Source organism: Mirounga angustirostris, unplaced genomic scaffold (assembly GCF_029215605.1).
Source record: "Mirounga angustirostris isolate CCGP_5_RB_7025 unplaced genomic scaffold, mMirAng1.0.hap1 SCAF_3, whole genome shotgun sequence".
In the NCBI taxonomy this organism is placed as follows: Eukaryota; Metazoa; Chordata; class Mammalia; order Carnivora; family Phocidae; genus Mirounga; species Mirounga angustirostris.
The window spans coordinates 106830891-106847526 of record NW_026991711.1 but is presented as its reverse complement, the minus strand read 5'-3'; the positions used below and the strand labels follow the sequence as shown (position 1 = coordinate 106847526).

The window sequence follows — 16636 nt, the reverse complement described above, 5'->3', positions numbered from 1 at the left end:
GGACTCGATCCAGGGACTCCAGGATCATGACCTGAGCCGAAGGCAGTCGCTTAACCAACTGAGCCACCCAGGCACCCCCCAGAGTGTTATTTTTTATTATGCCTTGAAATGCTGTTTCTTTAAATCACAAAAATATATAAACAAAAAAATTCCCTTTTCAACTGCTGCAAGTAGCTGATAAGAATGGAATTTCTCTTCCCACATGTGGTAGGACATCTTGCTTTAGTAGAAATGTAAATTTCTACTTTGTGTAAATTGAGTCATAATTTGTTTTATTGTGTTAAATTACACATAACATAAAATTTATCATTTTAAAGTGTACAATTCAGTGACAACCAGTACATTTGCGATGTTGTATATCCGTCATCTCTATCTGGTTCTGGAACTTTTTCACCACTGCAGAGGGAAAACCTCACACCCCATAAGCAATTATTCCCCATTCTCTCACCCCATGGAAACTACTCATCCACCTTCTGTCCTTATGGGCTTGTCTATTCAAGATATTTCATATATATTGAATCTTACAGTATTATGTCCTTTTGTGTCTGGATTCTTTTACTTAGCATACTGTTTTTGATGTTCATCTATGTTGTAGTATAGGTCAGTACCCCATTCCTTTTTTTGGCTGAATAATATTGCATTGCATGGATATACACATTTTGTTCATCCATTCATCCATTGACCAACATTTGGATTATTTCCATCTTATGGCTATTGTGAATAGGGCCATTATAAATGTTTGTGTACCAGTTTTTGTTGTTTGTGTTTGAGTACCTGTTGAATTCTCTTGAATAAAAACCCAGGAGAAGAATGGCTTACTAACATGATAATTCTATGTTTAGTGTATTAAGAAACTACAAACTGTTTTCCACATTTTACATTCCTACCAGCAATGCATGAGGGTTCTAATTTCTCCATATTTTCACCAACACTTGTTTATTTCTTTTTATTATGATCATCTAACTGGATGTAAAGTGTTATTTCAGTGTGGTTTTGACTTGCATCATCCTAGTAATTAATGATGCTGAAAATCTTTTAGTGTGCTTATTATCCATTGGATATCTTCTTTGGACAAGAGTCTATTTAAGTCCTTTGTCTGTATTTTCAGTTGGAATGTTTGTATTTTCATTGTTACATCATACAATTTTAAACAATGAAAGGAAATTTGAAATCATCTTGACAAAAACACTCCAGTGTTTTTAGTGGAAACCCCCAGATGCCAGCCAAAAACAGGTCACTCCAGACTCAGGCCTTTTAAGACAAGGTGAACACAGGGCCAAGAAATGGGAGCTACTGAGACACCAACACTCCATATTTGCACACTAAATGGAAAAGCAGCTCTTCCCAATTTAAGTCCCTTACCACAGAAGACTGACAAATCCTGGCTCTCTGCCCACAATCCCCTCAAGGCTGTGTGATCTGTATGTCATGAAAAAAAATCTGCTGCCTTCAGCAGCTGGTGGCAGGAAGGAGAATGGTTCCTTCTACACAGGAGCCATGGGAGCTCTAGTCTTGTAAATGAGGAAACAAAGACAACGGAAAGTTAAATGACATGACCTAAATTCACCCAGTTATTATTGAACCTGGGACTCAGATGTAGTGTCCTTTCCCCTATGCCTTCAAGCTGTTCCTAGCCATGGTCTTTTGTATGCTGCTACATCATAAAACCAACAAAGGTTTTTAAGATAGCTGACTGGGATGAGGAGGATAATATTGAAAGAATGATGACTACCTGAGGCAATCTTAAAAACTTTAGAATTACAAACACATATTTTGACTTAGAAACAAGATTTCAGGTTTAATTAAGGAATTAAAGAAATACATATAAAACAAAACATCCAGATCCTTCAAATATGTAAAATATGTAGTTTGAGTCTCATTTTGGGATGTAGATAATTACCAAAGAAAATGCAAATTGTAAATGGATTTTAATGAAGCCAACCTAAATACAGTTTAAAATATCTAACAACATAAAATGAAAGGAGAGATCGATTTATGTTATAACATATATACTATTAAATATTAGAATTTATTCATTCTTGTGACCTATATAATACACCCTCAAGCCTTTTTGGTTAGTTATTTTTTTAATTTTAATTAGTGATAACGCATGAAAGAAAGACACAAAATAAATGAAAAGCTTAAATTCACTGTTTGAAAAATGGTTGATCATTCTCCAGAGACCAGACTTCTTTTGGCAAGATATGAGTAGAGTGCAGGGAGGCCAGGCCTGTCCCACTCAGGGCTCTAAAGCCAACTTTGCTCCTCTGTATCAATCAGAGTGTGTGGAGAACATCAGAAAGAGAAGGCCAAAGGTCTAAAGCCACTGAGATGGGAGATAAAAGATGGACCTAATCAGATGCTTAGATGGTCCTAGGACCAAAGCATGAATTTAGGACGAAAGCACACAGCTATTTCAGACACAGCAAATAGAACAGAGCATGACCTTCAGAGTGGGGAGAGAATGCACCAAACCCAAAATTTCTCAGAGGTCAGGGATTATAGATGAAGGACCATTGATAAAAATATGGACAGAAGTAAATTGCCTTAGTGCTTTGTGACCTGAGAAGTATATTTGCCCTGCTATTCTTTCCTGTGTGAGAGAGAACATCCTTTATCTCAGCTACCAAAAAGCATTCTAACATTTTCTCCTGGAATCTCCATTCAATTTTTTTTCCATTCAGTTTTTTTTTTTTATAACCTTAACATAACCAACATTTGTTGTTCCATTTATATTAATGGATTATCAAGCCATTATTCTTCATCTTGGACTTTTTAAAGATTTTATTTATTTATTTATTTTAGAGAGAGAGTGAGCGTGCATGTGTGCCCATGTGAGTGGGGGGAGGGGCAGAGAGAGAGGGGGAGAGAGAATCCCAAGCAGGCTCTACACCCAACACAGAGTTCAATCTCATGACCCTGAGATCATGACCTGAGCTGAAACCAAGAGTCGGACATTCAACCAACCGAGTCACCCAGGCGCCCCCATCTTGGACTTTTTAATAACATGGACAGTTAAGTAGAATTTGGGGACTATTTCAATATTCCTAGTTGGTTCTTTCCCTTTAGTGGAGAGGGGCATAGTGGAGCAGCAAGAGAAGCTATAGAGACAGCTACACGTGAGCTGGAATGCATTGGGAATCACATTTCTTCAGGTTAGATAGGTAATTTGCCTTGAAGACAAGGGAGTGAACTATGTAGGAACTCAATTTTCATTGGACTCTTATAAATTTCTCACTGTAGATAATGCAGACCATTAGTTCTAAACAATAGGCTATACTTCCTAAATATAAAATATGTTTTCATTTGATATCTGGCAAAATTAAAGCAAAGCCATGCATTTGGTTGCAGTAATTAAAATATAGATATAATTATTTTGCTATGGAGAGTGATATAATTCATTCATATTATTCTATTCTACCTTCTCAGTCTTTTTTTTAATTTTTAGTTTTAAGTAGCTGTCATATGTCCAACTTATAGAGCCAACTCTAATTCACAGATATTCTCCCTGCCGCTTCTCCATTTGCCAGCTAAAATATAGTGCAGGGGAGAGGTATACAGAATATGCAATGCTGGGAGTAAGGTTTGTATGATGTGGCAATCTCTGTTCCTCAAAAAAATGATGTAGCAGATATAGCATGTTGTATACCTATATCCAATCTTTATATATTCCTTGGTAGATAGAAACACAATTTGTTCAGATAGAGACATGGGGCTACTGGCTATTTCATTGGACAACCCAGCATAAGTAATTATGATAATCCCATTGCCATTGCGAATAACTAGATTGACATAAAGCATGTGACAAAATATTGGCCAACAGATGGGAAGAGAACGTTGTTGGCAAATGAAATTGTTACTTCCCCCATTAGACAATGCCTTACCATAGAACTCTGACACTAAACTTATCATACAGTGAATAATAGTAACACCATGGCCCAGCAAGGATACTCCCTTATTACTGTGAGACTTTCTGTAAATGAGATAATGAATTTTGATTTGTGTGTCCTGTTATTTGCAGAAGAAGCATCATCACTCATATAAAGTATCTTCTAGATTATTTAATGAAGTTGTTAGAGGAAGTATTTTTTTAAACTTTGAAATTAGAAGGGGCCATTGTTTGAATTTTCATAAAGATAATTTTTGTATATAGTATATATATTTGAAAAAGGGTAGAGTACTTATGTAGTCATAACAATAATAGTGAAGATCAGAGTTGTGCATGTTTCATATTTGTTGTCTAAACTGAAATTCATCTTAAAATATTATGAAAAGGTAACACAAGTGAAACATATATGTTATTTTGAGGCAAATAAATTGAAATTAGAAGATGTTAATGAGATCAGATAGCTCATAAGTTGGGAAATATCTCAATCTTGGGTCTTCTTTTTTTTTTTCCCAACAAAATACTTCTTTTTAATTTAGATTGGTTGCCTCTGTAATTATCCTCTTTGTTAGTGGATTCCAAGAGGAAAATAAAACTGACCATTTAGATATTTGTATATGTAATGGTCTAGTTGTTTTTGTTTCCAACATATCACTAGCTATATTAAAAGCAGTACATTTTTGAGTCATATAGGGTGGAAAATGTCATATTGAAAAGAAGAATGATATCTGTTTTAATTATATTAAATATAATTCAGAAGAAAGGAATAATTGAAGTTAGTTTTCAGAAAATCTATGAAATAAAGGATATAAGTGTATGAAGTTACACGCAGTGAGTGACTCACAAAATTTCACAGCTAAGAAATTGAAGAGACCTAACATTTACTACTGTTAAAGGTAATTATTCAAACCATAGGTCTTAAAATATCTTCTATTAGTTGCAAATGTTTAAGTAGAATTTAGAAAGTGTGCTTAATAATGGGAACAACACATTTTGCTTTCATACCTTCTTGCATTCAGAGCGGGAACTGTTTCCACTTGCCTTTCAGGGGGAAAGAAAGCAACCTTTGAACAGTAGCAGAGGCTCCTTAGTTTAGGCATTTTGTTTTTAGACCCTGAAATAGCTTGATGAGGCAGACTTTGCATCTTCTTTTCTAAAGGTATTTAAATAAACATTTGATCATCTTTTGTCTGCAAAGTGTTTTCACGTGATGCCCTACACGACGATAATGCAACAGATTAAAAAAAAAACTCCTCAAAGTTTTTCCAAGCTTTATGATTCTTTTAAGTCATCTCTGCACCCAACATGGGGCTTGAACTCATGACCCCAAGATCAAGAATTGCATGTTCTTCTAACTGAGCCAGCCAGACACCCCCCAGGTTTTATGCTTTTATCATTTAACTGTATTATTATAATTTTAACGATCAGTATATTCAGACTATATTGGAATTTAAATATTTTAACCCTTCTGGTTTACCACTGAGAAGATTTACTAATTTAGTTCACAAAAAACAATTCTAAAATGCAAATGTGAGAATAACCCATGTGAGGGTGGATAGAAGAGGAACCGTTACTGTTAAGAAACTTATCTCCAGATATCACGAAGATAAAGCAGCACCCAACAAACATCTATAAAAAATAATAAGTAATTATAATAATTATTAGTTTTTATAACAAAAAATTTTATATACATATGTATATATTCATACTAGAAGAGTGAAAATGATATAATAGATGTCATCCATTAAGCTTTTATTTTGTGCTAGGCACCAGACTTAAGTTTTCTTTATGTGGTAGGTACCAAACTAAGGTTTTTGGTTATCTCATTAAATTTGTCTAGCAATCTGATGTGGTAGGTACTAATCTTATCCCTATTTTACAAGTAAATAAAATGGAGTTTAGAGCTAAACAACTCATTTACAATCATAAATAATAGCAGAAAAGTTGGAGTGATGGTTGGGGTGGCTTTATTTGTGTCCCTTCTCTTGGACATCACCATCCTGGTTTGGCCATTGTTCAGAAACAGTAGAAAACAGTAATTTCCCTTTTTCCTTTCATTTTTCTAATCATGCATACTAGAAAAGCAAGTCAGGACCCTGTGTGGAAAATAGGGGAAGATGGGGGTGGTGGTGGAGGGAGGAGTAGAAATCTCAAAATATATTTGAAGATTCCAGGATGAGTGGGAAATTTTGTTTCCCTTCCCATTCCCAGTCAAGAGAAAATGGCTCTGTAGGCACACCTGGCTGATAGGGCCAAAGATAACCTCCCAAAGATTTCTGTGCTCTAGAATGGCATGCAAGCTGGGAAGTCATTCCTGTGTCCTAAAACATTGCAAATAATTCATGAAAGAGTGGCTAACGTTAGACAAATAAAGGTGTATTTGAGCCGACATACTGTCCCCCACTTGACTTCTCATCTAATCAATGTTTTGATACCATGTAAGCAGCCATCATTCGGCATTCAGACAAGCTCCTAGGGGAAAAAAGACCCCAAACTGCCTGTGTTTAAGAATCTGCTTTTCTAAAGGAATGGGAGCTTAAATTATTAATTTGTATAAAAACAAAAATTTTATATTTGCATTCCTGAGTTCTGGATTCCCTAATATCTAATTACTCATTTAGTGTAATATCTGAAACTTGTAAGTTAATTTGTAATTTTTACAACACAATGATGATATATAACTGATACCTGTATACTGGTAGTCAATTTATGTGTCATTTCTGGGTTTGAAGATTAACTTAACATGTGATGTTTAATGTAAGTATACAGTTTTAAGTCAGAAATGTGATATTGTGGTTATAACATACAACAATGTGTGATTATATGGTTTACCACCTAGTGTAAGCTCCATGAGACTAATGAAAATGACTGTATCCTTAGCACCTAAGAAGGTCTCTGGTTGTCAATTAATATTGAGTGAATACATGTAAAAGTTAATATGCAGATCTATCTATTTACATATCTATCTCTATCTCTATCCATCTATCTATGTCTGTATCTATATACAAAAGTGGGCCAAAGATCTGGTCTAATAAGAAAAAAAAAATGTGAATGGAATAAACAAAGTTTTCCTTTGCTTCTTGTTTTACTTTCCTCTTGAAATGTCCTTAGGGATCAGAAAACTCACCTTGGGTCTTTGTTTAGGTAAAACAGTGTGCTTGACTCCTCTTGGAAGGAATGCAAATATAAAGTTTAGGCCCTTGGAATTTTGCTGGATGAAATGGACAAATAAATTAATTTCAATGAGTTAATAAGTTGTGGTTAATAAGTAGGTTTACATATTATAGTTCTCTAATGATTTCTGAAGATTGTTCCTAACAAAGCAATGTCTCTAATATATGAAAAATATGACTAGTGATAAAAATAACTAGGGCCAAAAAGGCTTTCAAGAGACCTTACAATCACTGTATATGGGCAATTTTCCCCACAGTCAGACACTTGTCTCAAACTAATAAAATAAAACATACATAAATTATTCTTATTGATATTTCAGCTAGTGGGCAGGTTCTGTTAACCAAAGCCCACCAACAAATTCCTTCCCCAATAACTCCTGAGGTTTGCAAACATGATTGTCAAAACATATCTCTTGCATTTCCCAAACTTTCCCAGCTTGCCTTTCACCGAGGAATAGATGAAATCATTTGTAGATGGAGGAGACTTCCTAAGCAGCTTTCATTTCTATTAGTGTAGGTCCACATTTTAGTAATTAAAATATTGGGCAAGGAATTGATATTTTTCAAATTTGGAAAAGATGTATGGAAAATATGTCTTTCATGTTATCTAAAAGTTGTACAATTATATATTATGCTTTGTTTTAAGATGTAAGCATTTAACCCAATGAGTATGCATCCACTGGTATAAATTAAACCTATAGAAGTGGCAGAGGAGAAATAAATGAAGACAAAGAACTCTTTCAAGGGCCAATTAGAGAAAAAGTTCAAAAGAGTAAGTTCCTCAGTGACATTGATTAAATCTGTCTCCCCAATAAAATCTTTGTGACACCTTATAACTATAAAGGAAGGGGCTTCTGTTTTAAGAAGGTATATTTACAACAGGTAAATAGCTTTTTAAGCTGTCTTTACATTTGCTTCCAAATCCAGTGTGGACAAAACAGAAGGAAATAGTGCTATAATACCATCTGAGTGATTTACGGTGGGCATAAGAAAAGGCTCTACTCACTGAAAGTTCATACACTCACTGATAAAGGGGTTGTATGACCAGGGTGAGAGATACATCTGGCCCTGCCCAGAAGTTGAGTGATGCAGTACATCATGAGTCTGGGTGTCACCAAATGAATGAATTGGCAGCTAGAATTAATACTGTGTGCTTTGAGGGGCGCCTGGGTGGCTCAGTTGGTTAAGTGTCTGCCTTTGGCTCAGGTCATGATCCCAGGGTCCTGGGATGGAGCCCCACATTGGGCTTCCTGCTCAGGGGGGAGCCTGCTTCTCCCTCTCCCTTTACCTGATGCTCCCCTGCTTGGGCTCTCTCTCTGTCAAATAAATAAATAAAATCTTAAAAAAGAATTACTGTGTGCTTTGAGCAGAGATTTGAGGCCAGAGGGGAAGAGCAACCATACTGGTCCTAATCTTATCATATTGATGCATAAATGCTAGATCTGGGTTTCTTAATTCAGTGTCCTAAAGCAACCATGGGTAAGCTTTAGGAAATCTATAAACACCTTGAAATTAAATATGCACCATTTTGTATGCATTTTTATAGGGGAAAAAAATCTATTTCACTGAATTTGCTGTATAGGCTACAGTCACAAACACAAGAAAAAAAGATTAAATATCACTCTTTTTAAATAACTTGAAAATTAGAGGAAAGGAAGATTTGCATGCTTTCAATATGTTGTAAACTATGAATAAAAAAAAAAATCTACCACAATTTCTGGCTCTTGTGTTCCATATTTTTTCCTTCCAAGCATACTCCCTATTCCACTAAAGAAATTGTGAGTTTGAAAAGCAGTTGAGTAAGTACAATCGCTCTCTTCCCTGCCTGTGGCCCCAGCCTCCCTCTCCCCACAGTTTGCCTTCATCAGGCTCTCTGTCCCAAGGCTATCGATCCCCTGTAAGTTCTACTGTGTTTTGTGTCCTCTCTGACCTCCTAACCTTTGTAGACACAGCCTTTTCTGCCTGAAATATTACTTGCACTTCTAGTCTCCAACTGATTAACCCTACTTGTCCTCCAGGATTCCTCTCTGGTGACCTTTGACCAGGACCCTGGGCAAAATTCTGTCAATGCACATATCAGGCTGCATTGAAATAACGGGCTTTTACAGTTGGTTTTTTTTTTTTTTTTTTCCATTACTGAATTGTAGAGTTCCTTGAAATCATTTAGAAATTTATTCCCCTCAGTAAGCTCACAAAGTCACACAGCATCTGGTACATAAAGGGTCAATAGTCTTTACTGAATGTAGATGGCTTAGGAAAAAAATGAGGTGTAGTGACCAAAAAGGTTCAATGAGTTTTCCTTTTTAGAGTGCATATATTTTTTTTAAAGATTTTTATTTATTTGAGAGAGAGAATGAGAGAGAGAGAGCATGAGAGGGGGGAGGGTTAGAGGGAGAAGCAGACTCCCTGCTGAGCAGGGAGCCCGATGTGGGACTCGATCCCGGGACTCCAGGATCATGACCTGAGCCGAAGGCAGTCGCCCAACCAACTGAGCCACCCAGGTGCCCCAGAGTGCATATATTTTTAAACAAAAGGAAATTATAAGCTAAAGGAATGAATGGAGCTGATTTCATGCAGAAAGAAACAAAGTAGAAAGATATCTGGTAATAATGGAACCTTCCTGAAGCCACTGAGTGATTAAATTCCTGTCACATACTTGACACCTTGAGACCTACTCTCTCTTGAATCATTAATCACATGTTCCATATGAAAATACCTTGCAATTCACAATTTTTGTAAACAGTGCAGTTGAAGTTCATAAGAAAGAGATGGAATTTCTATTTTGTCAGATAGCTAACCCAACAATATTCTATTCTCAAATTTGAACTTAGGCAAATTCCACCTACTTACTCTCCTAATTGTTTTCTTTCTTTTTCTGTGTATTTGTTTAAAATTATGTTATGTTAGTTACCATACAGTACATCATTAGTTTTTGATGTAGTGTTCCGTGATTCACGGTTTGCATATAACACCCAGTGCTCCATGAAATATGTGCCCTCCTTAATACCCATCACCGGGCTCCTAATTATTTTCTTTTTTTTTTTTTAAGGTTTTTTATTTATTTATTTATTTGAGAGAGAGAATGAGAGAGAGCACATGAGGGGGGGGGGTCAGAGGGAGAAGCAGACTCCCTGCTGAGCAGGGAGCCCGATGTGGGACTCGATCCCAGGACTCCAGGATCATGACCTGAGCCGAAGGCAGTCGCTTAACCAACTGAGCCACCCAGGTGCCCTCCTAATTATTTTCTTAAGCTCAGTGATTTTCAACTGGTTGTGTGGTCGAAACTGTGATGCTCCAACCACATGTCCCTTCAGAACTAGAGGATGTATAATACACTTGCTGATTGTGCCGCTGTCTGATAGCTTCCAACTGTGACCCTTTCCTCTGCTTGCTGCAGGGAGCCTGCTCACCCAAGTCTCACTCCGTCTCTGAGCGCAGCCAACAGTCAACGTGTGGTTAATGGAGAACTAGAGACTCTGCTGATCCCCACTACCTTGAGACCACTCAGAAGGACCATGGCCATTTCAGAGATTCCTGTGGGATAGAGCCACCTTTTCTACATTACCCAGTAGCCCAACTTTTCCATTTGCCCAAAGATGCTCCTTTTCTTCCCCTCTCACCACTTTCCTGCCTCAACAGGTACTAATTCTGAGAGTGTTTCCCAACAAACTCTGGCCCTTGTGTTGAGAATAGACTCTAATGGACAAAAATACAAGTATAGGAATTAGTTGGGAGACTACTGTGATCCTGGGAATCAATTTTGATCATAGGTAGTGCAAAATATTTGGATTTTGAATATATTTTGAAGTTAGAGACAACAAATTTCCTGACATACTGGATGTAGGTTGTAAGAGAAAGTGGGGATTCAAGGATGACTCCACTTATGTTGGCATAAGTACTGGAAAAATAGTGGGGCATGGCCTATATTTGGGACAGATATGGGGAGGGACAATCGAGAATCCATTCTGAAGTATGTTCAGTTTGAGAGGTCAACTAGACATCCACTAGAGATGTCAAGTTGACAACTAGATGTAAAGCTCTGCAATCTGATGGAGCACTATGGGTGGGAGATGTAACTTTAGAAGTTTTCTTCATATACTAATTTTTAAAGCCGTGAGCCTAGATGAGATCGCCAACAGGATGAGCAAAAAAAAGAGAAGACCAAAGTCTGAGACTGGAAATGCTCTAATTTAGAGACTGGAGAGAAGGGAAGGAACCAGCAAAGGAGACTGAGATGGAATGACCACTGAGGTAGGGTAAATACCAGAGAGAGTAAAGTCTTGGAAGAAATGTGGGGAAGTATAAAAAGGACAAGGGTATGGTCAACTACTTCAAATGCTAACTATAGATCAAGTCAATTGACTTTAGTTACTTTGGTAGTATCTTGATGATAACATTTTTAATCAGGTGATGAGGAAGAAAACATGATGAGAACATGTGAGGAGGGGAAAAAACACCTATTTTAGGTGTTTTATTACAAAGGGGAGCAGAGTAGTAGGAAAGTAGTTAGCAGAGAAAGTGGCATCAGAAAAAAAAATTTTTAAGAAGAAATAACAGTATATGTGTTTGTTGATGGGAATGATTCAATAGAGAGTAGGAAAGTGATGATGTAAGATAAAGACAGAATTATTTCTGGAGCAATGGCTTGCATTAAGCAAGAGAGAGTAGGGTCTACTATTGAAATGAAAACAGTGGCATTAAATGTGAGTATGACAATATAGTGAAGATAATAAATGTTTTTCATATTTCATATTTCATAAAGCCAATGTACGTATAAAGTGTTACTTGTGCTGAACTTACAAATTATCAGTTGAAGTAGTCTCTATAATTTTGTTAGGTAGAAAAATGTACAATATATTCAGATAAGCCAGCTGATTTTTAAAGCATAAAGTGAAAGAATTTTAAAGAGAATATTTGAAACTTTTTTGTCAGTATTATAATTTTAACACAGTTAAATGATAACCGATTTTCTTAGTATGCAATATGTTCAAAGCCAAACATTATATGCATCATTAGAAATATAATCGTGAACAAAGTATGTTTGTTCCTATATATTAATATAAGGCAAACACTATAAAGCACATGTTAATGGAGAAAAATTTGGAAAATATGCTTAGGAAAAATAAATATTGTTAAGGATGTTTTTCATTAATATTCAAAAATAGAACTCTAAAATGTTTTGTTTAAAGCTAGGCTTTAAACAAATAGTTAAAGTACTGTTATTCCCAAGGACATTTAGGAGATAATATATTGCAAAGAATGGAAATTTTATATCAAAACATATTAGAAAAAGTGGTTAGCAGCTTCCATATATCCTGATTTGACTAATTAGTTTTATGCAATCCATTGAAACATCAGCCAGATTACAGTAGCAAATCTGGTAGCATTAGATCATACTATTTAAAAATAGTAGCATCTGGCAACAATTAACCTAAGAGGAAATTTCCTTTTCCATTGTTATTACCCACATAAGTTTAAACTCAATTTATGCTAACATTTGTATTTATTCAAAGGCAGACTACATGTAAACATGCCCTTCTCTTCTAGCTCCTGTTCATGTGTTAAAAATTTTTATTTTAGTTATGATCTTTGCCCCATTTCCTCTTTGGGTTAAATTTTCTCCTTTATGGGTTTGCTGGAAAAAAAATCTCAACTACTGTGCTGTACACCAGAAGTGAATTACTAGCATTAAGTGAAGGGATATTTGTTGCAGCATAAATGCCCTATTTGTTAGACAAAGCAATCTGGTCATCCCAAGATCTACCTCTTCTGTCACCATAGAAAAGCTGGAGCTCTGAGAATGGGAATCAGGAGCTAATGCTTTATAGATGACATAAAACTTGCAGTTGGTTTTGACCCTTGCGATGTCAATCCATTTCCTCGTATAGATCAGCCCCAATCTGTTTGTGTGAGTTTCTGTAAGAATAACGGCCCCTTAAACCATTTCTTGGTCATTTACTCTTTGCCAAACATGCGGTACGATTGTTTCTGTAATTGCTAGTAAGCAAGGAAGAGTGGGCAACATTATGGTAAACTGATATGTCTAAAGTCTGAGAATTTTGTCTCCTATGAGGTCTCGGTGTGTAGAAGTTACACCTATCACTGCAAAAACAGAGATCTATCTATCTATCTATCATCTCTCTTCATATATATTTGATACCCCTGCTGAGGCACTTCCTCCAATCTCTTATTTTTAAGAATCCCTGGTTACAAAGCTTCACCATTATTAAGCACAAAGAGAAATGGATGCTTGCATTCTAGCTGAGCATTTAAGAAAAGAAATAAATAAAAATAAAAAATCTATTTTTTGAGTATTTGTGTGATGAGTATTCGAAACACATCTTTCAGATTATTGGATGAATTTTGTATTAAGTCTTTAAGACTTTTTTTTTAATCCTTTGGTCATGTTTCTGCTAATTGAAAAGTTTCATTACAATTGAAAAGTCCTTTGAAAACAACACCATGCTTTTCTTGCCATTGTTGCATGGTCAAGCACTGTCAGGCCTCTGGTCTCAGGGCATGTAATCAAGAAAAGAAATACAGAAAATGCTGTTCTTTGGCCCTGACCAAGCAATCCCAACTCTCTTCTTTGTTTTACCATTTTTTTTTTTTTTGTAGACTTACTGCTCAAACTAGAGCTTCTTACTCATTGAATAATCTAAAGAGTTATTAATCATATTTGCTTCTTCAATATATAGAAAGCAAGAAGAGGATGATGAAGTCAGGTATTTGGAGATGTTTTTTAAACAAGGCAAAATTAAATTTCTTATTGCCATTAACATTGAAGACAAATATGGGAAATTGAGTTGAAATTGTACCCTTTAGATAAAATAGCCTAGGAAAAATAATCCTGTATTTTTCTAAAACATCTCTCCAGTATCTAAAATTTAGGGTTATAGCCAGGGCTGTTTACTTGGTCTCAAAAGCTCATGCTAAGCTTTAATGCTTGTATAAGTTTGTGTGCACGTGTGTGTGTGTGTGTTTGTACATGAATACATCCATTAACATATGAAATAAAAACTTTTATCACTCAACCATATAACTCAAATACTATGTGTAATAGAAAATCACCATATGGAAGATTCACACATTGTGGGGTGTAAAGACCAAACCCAATGTCTTGAAATATTTAAAGCCATATGTGGTAACAAATGTAACCAATAACCTGGGTGTAAACTGAATTTTTGGTGTAGCATTTGTACCCCTTGGCTTAATTAACCTGTACCATTTTCCTCTATATTTGACAATATGAAAATTTATGAGTGAATTTTAATGATCTCTCATGTATTTTCTATGTTTCCTATATTTCAGTAACAATGTGAACTCAAATTCTTTGGCAGATCACATTTTTTCCAGTTGAAAATAAAAATGTGTTCTGGGTTGGGAAAGGCAAGTTGGGCTTGGGACAGAGATGTAGTCAGACACTTTTTTGACAATGGTTCATGAAAACTTCATTCCCTCAGCCTGATAAATTGAATCCTGTGACATGGAAAGTCACATCATATTATGAATTCTGTTGATAGAATGATGACAACAAAGCGGAGAGCTTTTCAGATTATAAATGTAAATTTCAGATTATAAATGAGAGCTTTTCAGATTATAACTGTATGTTAATATTTTAAATTAAGCCCTATCTTTATGAAATATGTTGCTTCTTCAAAAATTTAAAGAAATAGGAAGAACTGCAAAAGAGCAATGCAGCTCTAAAAAAGCCGTAGGCAGCCCAGCAGAGAGCTGTAGGGCAAAAATTGCCTATAGAAGAGTATTGTATGGAGCAATCAGCAGGAGGCCTGAATATGCCTATCATGCTCAGTCATTGGCTGGGAACCGCCTAGGGAGAGTGTGTATTTGATTCAAATACTGTAATGGATCCCAGCGGTACGGCAACTCAAGGCTGTTATCTGACTGAATTCTATGCAACAGGTTCATTCTTGAAGGTGTATCTGAGTGATACACATTTATTGCCTCCACATTAGTAAATACCAGATTTTTTTAAATACCATTTACAATAACAACAAACCTTATATGTTGCTAGGTATTAATGTAATAACAACAAAGTCCTGCAAGAACTTAAGAAAAAAAAGAGTAAAACTATGTAAATCATAGTAGAATAACTAAATTTAGTAGTATGTAATAATTTTGGATAACAATAATCCATATAAGTAATTACTCTACAAAAATAATAATTACTTTATGAATTCAATGAGATTCCAGTTGATAACTTAAAAAGATTTTTAAAATTATTTATGAAATATTAGATCTTAAAATATCCAAGACATTCATGAGAAAGGAGATTTGTCCTACCAAATATCAAGTCTAATTATAAAGCTATAATAAAAAAGATAAGGAAAGTAATAGATCTGCCAGGTGGTAGGGTCAGGGCTGCTAGAGAACACCCCTGCAGGGAGACCATGCTGAAGCCCCAGAAGAGGCTGGTTGGGGCTGCTGAGCCTGCTGGGCCAACAATAAAGGGACAGCAGGAAACTGTATCAACACTAAGAACCCAGCAGGGACATCAGCTTAAGTGGATAACTCCAGCCCTAAGAGGACCAGCCTCTAAAAAATGTGGGAAGAATCTAAACAGTTACTGGCTGATGAAAGTTAGAGACAATAAGCAGACTAGAGAAAGGTGTAGATGTGAAGTTCAGTGCTGAGGATATTAAAGCACAGCCCAAGTAGACAGCATGATGGGATGGTATTTGAAACTCCCAGGACAGACCCAGAATTCCCTTCCAACCATGAAGCTGGAGGAAGAAGCTTTCTTCTACCATGGCAACTGCACAGAGCCAGGCTTCACAGAACTCATGAAGCTTGTGAAGGAGGCTTACCCAGACCACACTAAGTTTGAGAAAAACAATCCCCATTATGACCCATCCAGCAAAGAAGACAACCCTAAATGGCCCATGGTGGATGTGCAGTTCGTTCCAATGATGAAGCATTTCATTACCCTGGCTGAGCTCAAAACCCATCACCAGCCCTTAAATATATGGCTCTCTTAGAGAGGAAGACCATAAAAGAGACTCTTAACTATAGAGAACAAACTGAGAGTTGCTGGAGAGAAGGGGGCAGGATGGTCTAAATGGGTGATTAAGGAGGGTACTTGTGATGAACACTGGGTGTTGTATGTAAACTAATGAATGATGAATCACTAAATTCTATTCCTGAAACTAATATTACACTATGTTAACAACTTTAATTTAAATAAAACCTGAAACATTAAAGAAATATATATATGGCTCTCTTCACTTGCCAGAGACTCTCAATTTAGCCCCTGACCCTAGAGGAATTTGATTTTACTTTGAACCTGGAGAAAAGGGAACCAAGTTAACTGGGACACTGTTGCTGGAATGTGCAAGAAGTTAGTTACTCCAAAGAAGTCAAACTTTTATAAGACAAAAGGTGTGAGGAGGTTTGCTTGTTATGTGTACATAGGTGGTTTTCATGTACCCTTTTCAATAAAACATTAATATAAAAAAAAGAGGGAAATAGAATGAATTAAAAACTTAAAAATAAACCTATCAATCTATCATATCTTAATAAACAATGAAGTGGAAATATTCATTAGAGTTACAGGATC

At 36.0% G+C, this 16636-nt stretch overlaps 1 pseudogene; it reads left to right on the top strand.

The window, feature by feature from the left end:
- Positions 1–8534: 8534 nt before the first annotated feature.
- LOC123839138 (thymocyte nuclear protein 1-like) lies at positions 8535–16387 on the top strand (annotated as a pseudogene).
- Positions 16388–16636: the final 249 nt, after the last annotated feature.